The sequence below is a fragment of the Chinchilla lanigera genome, unplaced genomic scaffold (assembly GCF_000276665.1).
Source record: "Chinchilla lanigera isolate Chin_1 unplaced genomic scaffold, ChiLan1.0 scaffold00070, whole genome shotgun sequence".
NCBI lineage: Eukaryota > Metazoa > Chordata > Mammalia > Rodentia > Chinchillidae > Chinchilla > Chinchilla lanigera.
The window spans coordinates 1,952,843-1,962,891 of NW_004955471.1; the positions used below are offsets into that span (position 1 = coordinate 1,952,843).

The 10,049-nt window shown below is 37.1% G+C and overlaps 1 pseudogene; it reads right to left on the bottom strand.

Annotated features, from left to right (window-relative positions):
- Positions 1–7,198: 7,198 nt before the first annotated feature.
- LOC102021752 lies at positions 7,199–8,395 on the bottom strand (annotated as a pseudogene).
- Between the last annotated feature and the right edge of the window lie 1,654 nt (positions 8,396–10,049).

Below are 10,049 nucleotides of genomic sequence, written 5' to 3' on the forward strand. Positions count from 1 at the left end.
TTGAAGACATTTTGCTAAAGGAAATAAGCCAGCTAAACAATGACAAATACTGCACGACTCACTTTACACGTATATATCTAAATAGTCAAACTCACGGAACAGATAGTAGATCGTACCTGCAGGAGCAGCAGGAGGGTGGGGAACTGCTAATCAAGGGGTGCAAAGTTTCAGCAATATGAGATGAATACATTCTCGAGATCTGCTGCACATCATGGGTATAGTCGGTAATAGTGTACTGTGCACTTAAAAAGCTAAGCAAGTCAGTGCTCACTCCATAATGTTGTAAAATAAAAAATTTAATTCATTTTCCAGCTCATAAAATTACTTTCCAAATCCAGACATCTATATTACACATCTTTTATGCATCCCACTCTCCTTAGGATCGGATAGGAAATACTTGCGGTTAACAAAACAATTGCATGACAATTGTTCTTTTAAAGCATCACATTTTCAGTTAGACTGACAAATAGTCCTTTTAGAAATGTGTGTGCATTATGGAAAAGCTTTAATACTATTTATGACTGACTGGCAATTTACTTCTCCATTTTGTTTGTTCATCCCACCCTCTTATCCCCTGGCTTTAAGTAAAGCTTTAAAATTTTCCTTTGACTAATTAGCTTTGAAGAAGAGGCAGAATTTCTAAGTATCTAACACCTGTATTGTCCTTTGTAGTTTACTAAGATTTTCATATTTATTATTATATGCAAAATAAAAACTCTGTTGTCTTGTAGACATTATATTCACTTCACAAAATCGAATCCATCACCTTTCCCCAAGAACAGATGTCTCTTCCTAGGCATCTTAACTCACTGAATATAAGACGGAGTTCCATCTGTTTAAGCCAGAAATCTGGGAGTCAGTTCAGTCACTCTCACCTCTCTGAACCATCTCTTTAATCACTAGGACTTTATAATATAACCTCCAAATTGTCTGTCAAGCATATTCCTTCAACTTCTAGATCTCTATTTCTGGCAAGATGGCTGGAGAAACTGCATAAGAACAGAGCACACAGAATTCTCAACAAAATATAACAAAGTAAACAAGTTCAAAAGTTCTTCCAGCGTTTGACTAAACTGGCAGGAAAATAACAAAAGTTGAGAACAGAAGAGATGAGAAAATGGAAATCAACAGCAAACAAGCTGTGGAGCTAACATTTGGCTAGAACCATCTGAAAATCCACAGTGACCAAGAACTTGGATTCTAGTTAGTGACTTACACAGATGACTCAGATCCTGTGACCAAGGCTAAAGGGAAATGGGGTTAAAGGCTCTTATGTAGAACTGAGACCCACAAAAAGAGCAGCATCCCTACTATAAAAACAAGTTTAAAAAATAATCTTGCCACAAATAAATCAGTAGAGATATTTTCCTTTGTCACTTTGATCTCTTAGTGGAGTGGAAAAAAATAAAAACCAAGAACATTCATAAAGGTTGAAATCCCTGATATCTGTTACTAAGTCCCTTCTTCCCAGGTTTATTGAGAATAATAAGTGTGATAATATGCGTAGGACACTTAGTTCAGTGCCTGGCATGTGGGAGAGATTAAGTGCTAAGCTTCTTCCTTTGCTACCTGGCTCTCAGAGATTCACAGCCTCCTGGTTTAGCCCCTACTCATATCTCAGTCCCGCATCTCTGGTCATTCAGTCATTTCCAGTGGGCTTTTTGGATTATTTAGTGAGGCATTGTCTCTGTAGTACTTGTGACTCTGGAAGCACTGAAGTGTGATATTTAAATCAGATAAGGATTTGAAGGTTATGCTGTGAGGGCTTGACTCAGAGTGGGGAAAACATCTGCTATGTTTTAGTTTCCTCTCCTATTAATTTCTTCTTTTCCTCTCCTATTAATTTCCTCTTCTATTAATTTCTTTCACTTTAGGAATGGTCACTATTACAACTGAGTATGGAACTTGAGGGGAGAATGAGCTGTTAAAATTGATTAAAATATTAACAATAAAGATTATATGGCAAAGTCAAACTGCCCTATCTTCCAAACCTAAAAAGCTTTTTACTATTAATTTTCACTGCAGAATGATTTTTATTCAGTCCAGCCATCCAGATGACAATAGTTACCAGATGTCCAACAAAAACATTAGATAAATTCAAATAAACGAAAGTGGTTAAAAGGATAGTCAATTCTTTTACTTTCCTACTTGAAAACTAGTAGAATAAAAATAGATAGATAACCTTCTTTGCCTTGTAAACAGAGTCAGTATGATAAAAACTGAAGTATGTTAATGATTGTGTACTTGGGAAAAAAGGCATTACTATATATAGAGTCAGATTATTTTTTATTGGGAGTGTGAAATATAATCATCATGATAAATATCTCATATAAGATAAGTTGATCTAAATTAGGTTCACTTTTTGAAGAGTTAAATTTTAATGTCAATAAGGATTTCTTGAACTAATAAACATGACTTTATCTAATCCCCAGCTACCTCTGTAACTAACTATAATGGAGCAAAACACTCTAAATTACCAAACATACAACATAAATGCAATTTTATTGTGATTTTTTTTAAAGCCCGATGCCTAAAGATGTTAAGATTACAATTAAAATTAACATCAAAATCCATTACCCAAAATATAGTTTGGGAGCTACATTCAACTGAAATCCTAAATAAACATGAATCCAACAGGGTACTCTAGTTCATTTTTCTCTCATGTCAGGAGGAGTCCAGGACACATAGAGGGATTCAAGAACTTTGTTACAGAAATGTTTGGGATTCTTTTGGCCTTGCTCACAAAGATAATCTTTACCAAAGAAAGTTTTTTAGGCAGAAAAAACTTGAGAAAGGAAAAGGGAATAAAGAGTTTGACAAGAAACGAGTCAGTCCCTGTGGACACTCTTCCACGAATGCGCAGGCACAGGACTCTAGCTTCAGACAACGACCAGAACTGAGTCACTTGAGCGTACCTCGGTGCCAGAGGACTAGCACAGGAAGCTGTTTAGCTGGACACTTTGAACCACTGAATAAAAAAAGGGTTCCATTATTAAGAAAGAAATTGTTAATGGGTAGGAAACTCTCATCTTGGCCACACCTTGATTTTTGATATCCCATAAGACAGGAAGTTTGAAGCCATAAGAATGGCTTTTTAAAAACAATGGCTCCAAATAGAAAACAATTGTTTTTAAAAGTTCTTTCCAGTACAAAACAGTTGGATCCTGCACAAAACATTATTTCTAATGAGAAGGCTAGGACGGCCTCGCAGGAAGTACAATCTCCTACTACCACTGCCCTCCCTCGGAACTGCAACTGGTGTGTTAAACGTAAGCGGCCCTTAACAGTCGGGGTCTGAGGGCAAAATCAGGGTCAGCATGAGTAACAGAACAGTGTCTTGCTCCAGAACCAGTGCAAGAACTCAGTCAAAGGTTCAAGGTCCAATCTGGGACGTGATAGTCAGATAGGTGGTCCCAGGTCATGATGTTAGCTGACTCCAAAGAAACAAATGTGAGTACTCACTGCAAGAAAGAATTGTCCATTTAAGTTTCCAGACCATCCACAGATTAAAATCAGCCAAGCCCGAAGTCTCAATAAAAAATTATCAAGTATACGCAGAAGTGACCTAATACTAAAACACAACAAAAAACTTGAAATGTGATTAATCACATTAGTAGCTTAAAGGCAAGAAAATAGACCTTCATCTCATTTGTATCAGAAAAATATTTTACACATAACTCAGATATGATCCTAGACACACCTTACAAGTTTAAAATTCTGTTACCCTATCTAATATCTTTTCTGCAAATAATTTTGGCTTCTCTGTGTAGACAATTATATCATCTATAAGTAATGACCGTTTTCTTATATAGTATTTCCTTTTCTTTTGTTGTTGATCTGGGTAAGACTTTCCTGTGATAGTCAGCAGAGGGCATTCTTGTCTTCCCTGATTAAAAATGATCTTTATCATATTGCCATTAAAATGATGTTTGAAATTATAGGTTTTAATAGATAGCTTCCTCTTTTTAAAAACAGAATGGGCAAAGGATACGAATGCCGATTCACAGACAACAAAATATACATTGTGAATAAATATATGAAATTATTTTTAGCCTTGTTAATACTTAAGTAACCTCTCATCGATTTAAACAGTCTAGAGAAAATACTGCACATGTGAGATGAGATCAGAAAATATGGTGTTTAACTTTTTTTGGAATGATTACATTAAAAGACACATTGCCACTGATCACCCTCAAAATACCCCCTTCCTTCAAACACATTTATCCTATCATTTACCCCACCACTTTCTGAATTGGTTCTGGAGGCCCTTTTCATGAGTGTTTTAGCTGTACTATCATGGCTCCCTCGAAGTCCTGAATCAATTCAAAACACTTGCCTTTCATGGTCATTTTGTCTTTGGGGAAGAGCCAGAAATTCTACGGTACCAGATCTGGTAAATAAGGTGGGTGAGGACATACTAGAATGTTTTTAGGAGGCCTACCTTTCTGTTGGATGACACTCAGCTGCAGCATTCACTGTATTTTTTGTCACATTTCATAAAAACACTCACATAAGAAGACTTCCAAAACTGCTTCAGAAAGTGCCAAGAATGATAAGGTAAGTGTGTTAGACGTGAGGGGGAGTAGTTTGAGGAGGATTAATGGCAGTGTATCTTTTATTGTAATAATTTTTAACTTAAACATTCACCATACATTTAGATCATCCCTTATATGTAGCAGGACATTATGCAAGAATATTCAAAATATCACAATAGAAAAATATAGCCAAACAGCTCAAAAGTTCAACAGAAGAATAATTAATAAATTTATTTATTTACCCACTAAAATGTCACATGGTAGTGAAAATGTATGAATTATAATGCTATGCAAAGTTGTGGATAAATTTCAGAAATACAATTAATGTGTACATGTATTACTTTACAAGTAACAAATATTAAATATTTTTTAAAGACAAATGTGTATGATTGCCTCTATGTCTCTAAGTACTTCCCTAACCCGATTTGACATGGCCTTGAACTGCATATTTGTGTTCATTTGCCAAGAATGCAAAACACATCACCTGGGCCACTTCTTAGGGTTATGTTTGCAAGAAGCAACTTTGAGGATTGAGGTACCATCCCTCACCAGACACAAAGCAGGTTTTCTTTCACTTGCTGAAAAAACCAAAATAGTAAACTTCTCCAACTCAGTGTTCTTTGATTGTAATAATCGGCTTATGATTATTGGCTAATAATTAGAAGGCTTGTGATGTAAGCCTTCTAAGCATAGTATTTACCTTGGCCTTCCATACTGCTGCTATAAGATTTGAGAATCAAAGGGAACCAATATGACCATGTTGACACTCTGACCACTGTTGTACCATGAGTACTAATGTTCTTTGTCCCTGATCCAAGAATCCTTATGTCTTCCACCAGCATCAGTGAAATAGTAACATGACAACTTAGCAGCTCTCAGGTAGGATAAATCCCAAACTTTTCATTGACCTTGACGGTAAGCTAGGAGACTAGAGAGACTTCAGAAAAATATGGCCCTGTTCAGTAACCAACTAGCTGTATTGATTTGTATTATTGGTGAGCTCTGGAAACTACCCATTCTTTTGTATGCAAAAGAAGAGAATCAAAGCAGATAATTTCTAACATTCCATGATCCTGTATTATGTGAGCGTAGAAAAAAATAGGCTGAGACTGAGAGGGATGGCACTCATGAAGATGAAATGTGGCTAGTAAGGAAGCATTCAAACTCTTTTATGATTTCACTTTGTAAATTCTGAACCTTAAAACAGTAAGTGCTTTGGTGGATAGTATCGCTATCCTCTTCCTGCACACATTTTTTTTCCTTAATTTGTATGTGGGCATTGACGCAATGAAAACAATAAGATTATGAAATGTGCCGGCCACCCGGGGCCTTTTCCCTCCCCCGCACTTTTCTATGCAGTGCAAGGGCTGGAAGCTGCCTCTGGATTAGATTCCACCGGAAGAGAAGGAGATGTGAGCTTTGGAAACCAGAGCAGACCCAGAGGCCATTCCTATTCCTCCAGCAATGAAAGGCAAGCTTCAGGCTCAAGCAGAAGGCAGAAATGAAGTTTCACCCATGGCTTCCAGACATTCTTCTGAGAATCACTGATTTTCATGCTACATATAACTTACGTAGGCAGAGAGGTTTTTTTTATCATCCCTTCACCTTTGGTGTTTGCTGAGAAATGAGTTGTTGATTTTGGTTCCTTCATTCCTTGTTTTTGTTTTTGAAGTTTTTAATACCTCATGTTAAATCCTTCCAGCTTGAAGTTCCTTTTGATGGTTTCTTTTCTCCTGACTAAACCCTTCTGAAGGAAAAGTTGAGGATAATTATCCTCAGTAAGTTTTATTTTTCCCCTCTTTGTCAAATTTTAACGCTACAAATAGACTCTTAAAATCCATGTCCGTAAGTATTAGTTTTCTATTGCTCCCATAGGAAATTATTATAACACAGCACAAAAAATTTTTTATCTCACATATTCTGTAGGTCAGCAATGTGGGTTAGTTTACTGTATTCCAGGTTTCCCAAAGGCAAAATTAAGATGTTATTCCTTTTTTTTTTTTTTACATGTCACAACCAAACATTTATTACACTGTTTAAGAAGGAAAGCAAAGTAATAGCATGCAATGGAATTACCTTGGTGAACTCCCACCATATTGTCTAGTGAAACTCTGTATTATCTCTAATGTTTTATCTAACAATATTTTCTTGTTCTCTTTAACGGTTTGAACAACCTTCCATTCTTACATCTGGTAATCTGAGCAACATAGTTGAGGACAGTGATTTGTAATAGAACAACCACTGTTAATTCGTATTATTTTGTCTTGAAACCCTGTATCACTTTAAATGTTCTTGCTTTGGTTTGTTTATGTTTGTGATACTGGTATGCTGCTATTGTTCTATTTTTTTGTTTGTTTGTGTCTCATTTACTATTCTCTAAAATAGAAAAAAATTTAAAATAAAAAAAGAAAGCAAGCAAGAACAGTGCTATTTTAGAAGCTATGTTTTTAATGTGATGTATGTTCATGAACTTTCCAGAAAGTATTTTAGAATATACAACTTCTCCAGAAGAAAATAGTCAGCTAATGATAACAGATAACTTTCAATGTAAGTACAAAGTTACAAGACGTTAACATTAAAGTTATCATTGCACTATGTACAGAAATTTGGGGGCTTCCTCTACAGTAGAATCCTGTATAGTAAAATTGTTACTCTTAAACCGGTCATTCAGTAACATGTCTGTAATTTTCCAGTAGATCTTGGGAGCTTTATTCCAGCTGTTCACGTTGCATGCTTGTTTCTGTTTGGCACATCCGGTTTGTCAGTTCTTCTGGCCTGAGACATTTTCTCATCTTAGCAAGTCCTCTGCATTTTCTTAATTGGGCTAACCAGTCTCCTCTTAATATGCATGCCATAGCTTCTGTTTTGTTCGGGAATACTCATGTCAGTCACTAGCAGTCGAAGACCTCCTTCCCCTCCCAGTGTGCTTCTTATGTATTTTGAACATTTGTTGTGCTTCTCTTGCCATATCATCTCTGAATTCTTGCATTAGATTTTCCAAGGAAAAAAGGCAAATCTTGATGAAGTGTTACAAGCCCAAAATCTCTTAACTTTTGGACAGATCTTCCGCGGTCATAGCAAGAGCTAAAGGAGATACAATGTAGCATCTATGAAGTGTTTCAAGAAAATAAGTACCATGGCCTTAACTTCAAAACCGAGTCAGTATCAGCATCTGACTTATACATGGCCAGGTTTTGTCTGGGTACACTTGGCAATGATGGACTGTCAAGAAGCCTACAGTGGCAGAGTGTAGCTGTGACTTTATTATACTTCTGAAGCACTAGAAAGTAATGCCATCTTTCTTCATCCATGTTAATGAAGCCAGCAGTTTCAATAAAGCACAACAGAAAGGCCTGATGCCTTTCATCGTATTCTCTACACATCATGGCAGCCTTATATATCTAAAAATTAAAGTTTTCTCCTGTTGGACCAAGAGCCAAGTATGCATGAAGTAAGGTTTGGAATGGCTTGAAATCAATTTCTTTTTCCAGCAAAGAATGAAGGTCATTTGTGTTTGTGCAAAATCCAGGTGAAATGATTTGTCTGGTTTTCTACCTCCACATAATCTAAGTTCTTGTCAACTTTGGAAGACTATTCAGCATGGAACAAGGTTGACAGAATATCAATAACACAGTACAACAGGACCTTTAGGCCTCTGGAACCAAAAGCAGATTCATCAGCCCCCAAGTATCCATGGATATATTCAGGAAAGTTCTGATGTCATTCTCAAGATCTTCAGGAAGATGAAATAATTTTAGTTCAATTGCTGTGTTGGTGTTACCTTCGCACTCTGCTAGTTTCTTCCCTCCTGTGATCTTGTATTCTACTGAAAATTTCTCCATAGCACCAAATCCCACCATTCCCAACCTGTCAGCACTGGAGGCTAAGGAAGGATGAATCAACCCGCTCCCTCCCAGGCCAGAAGTGTAGGTCTGCTTTCCTTATTGGGGCAATGGGAAAGAATCTTCTTCCAAGCTCATAGAGGCTGTTGGCTCAATTCCATGCCTTATGGTGGCAGGACTGAGGTTCTTGCTTCCGTGCTGCCACCTCTAATTGGTTCTTGCTCTCAGATGCTGCCCACATTCCTTCTCCTGGTTTCCCTTTGGCTCCTTGCAGCAATAGAACACTCATGGGGTGAAGTCTCTCCCACATTTTCATCTGCCTGATGCTTTCCTCTGCTACAGCTCACTGATTCCAGACAAAGTTCCCTGTTTTTAAAGGTTTGTGCAGGGGCTGGGATTTAGCTCAGTGGCACAGCACCTTCCTGGCAAGCGCAAGGTCATGAGTTCGATTCCCCGTACCAGAAAAAAAAAAAAAAAAAAAATTGTGCAATTAGTTTAGGTTCGCCCTAACAATCTAGGGTGACTTCCCTCCTTTAATTTACCTTTAATTACATCTGAGAAGCAACATACTCATACCTCTCTGGAATAAGGCAATCACAGTATGGGGCAGGCTCTGCCTACCAGAGATTGTCCATAAAATTTTGAATTTATTTGGGTTTCATCAATATATTTTACTTTTTCTTCACATGACATCCTCATTTGAAACCTTCATGACATACCCTTGAGTATGGTGATGCCTTTTAACCTGGTTTCAGGACATCCCTTACAGTAGGAGTAAGAAAAAGGAAGGTAGGAGGAGCTATCAGTGTGAGCAAAGCACCAACAGCAAGGCAGACCCCAGCATGACCTTAGAGAGCAAGGCTACACAGTGATCATGAGTGGATTCAGAAAAAGTGGGCCATTTTATAGAGGTCACCATAGTCATTTCACTTTAAAGATGTGACATCCACTTTGTCCTCTATCAGGCATATTAATTCTTGTTCATTGGGCACTTTCTCTTCCAATGCACACTCACAAAATTGGGAAATACAGAAGTTTCTTAAAGTCAGTTGCAGCCACAAACCTCTCCTAAGATGGAAAGAAACTCTCCTAACATGGGGTTGTTCTTTCAGACTTAGAATTTAAGATGATATTTGGCAAGATATGAAGATATAGCCAACTCTCTTCAAATAAGCAAATTATGTGTCTAGTTTTTTAGTAGAATGAGGTTTATTCCCTTATATTTGGCCCCTAGGAAGAAACATTTCTCATTGTAATGAATCCTCCCTCACACAAACCCAGAGAAATATTTGGGCTTTGATGTGGAACAAAAATATGCATTAGAAGAATGACTGGATCTTTTGTCCTGCCTCCGTAAATCCATCATTTATTTCAATAATGGAAACTATTTTTCCCCTCTAACTTTTTCTTTCCAGATTCCATTCTCATTCTTTTTGTTTCCTTTGTCATCTATGAAGCATAATACAGAAAGGAAAAAATGAGATTTTCAGAGATAAATAATGGCCTGGAAAAAAATCTGTTTTATCACCTCAGATCCTCAGGTTTCCGTACACTACAGACAAAAAATGGGATATGAAAAACATGTTGCAAGCTTTGTATGCGAGCAGCCTCTATACTTTTACTAGTCACTTAGGGTACAACAGGGACTACAACAACTCAAAATGACTTAATA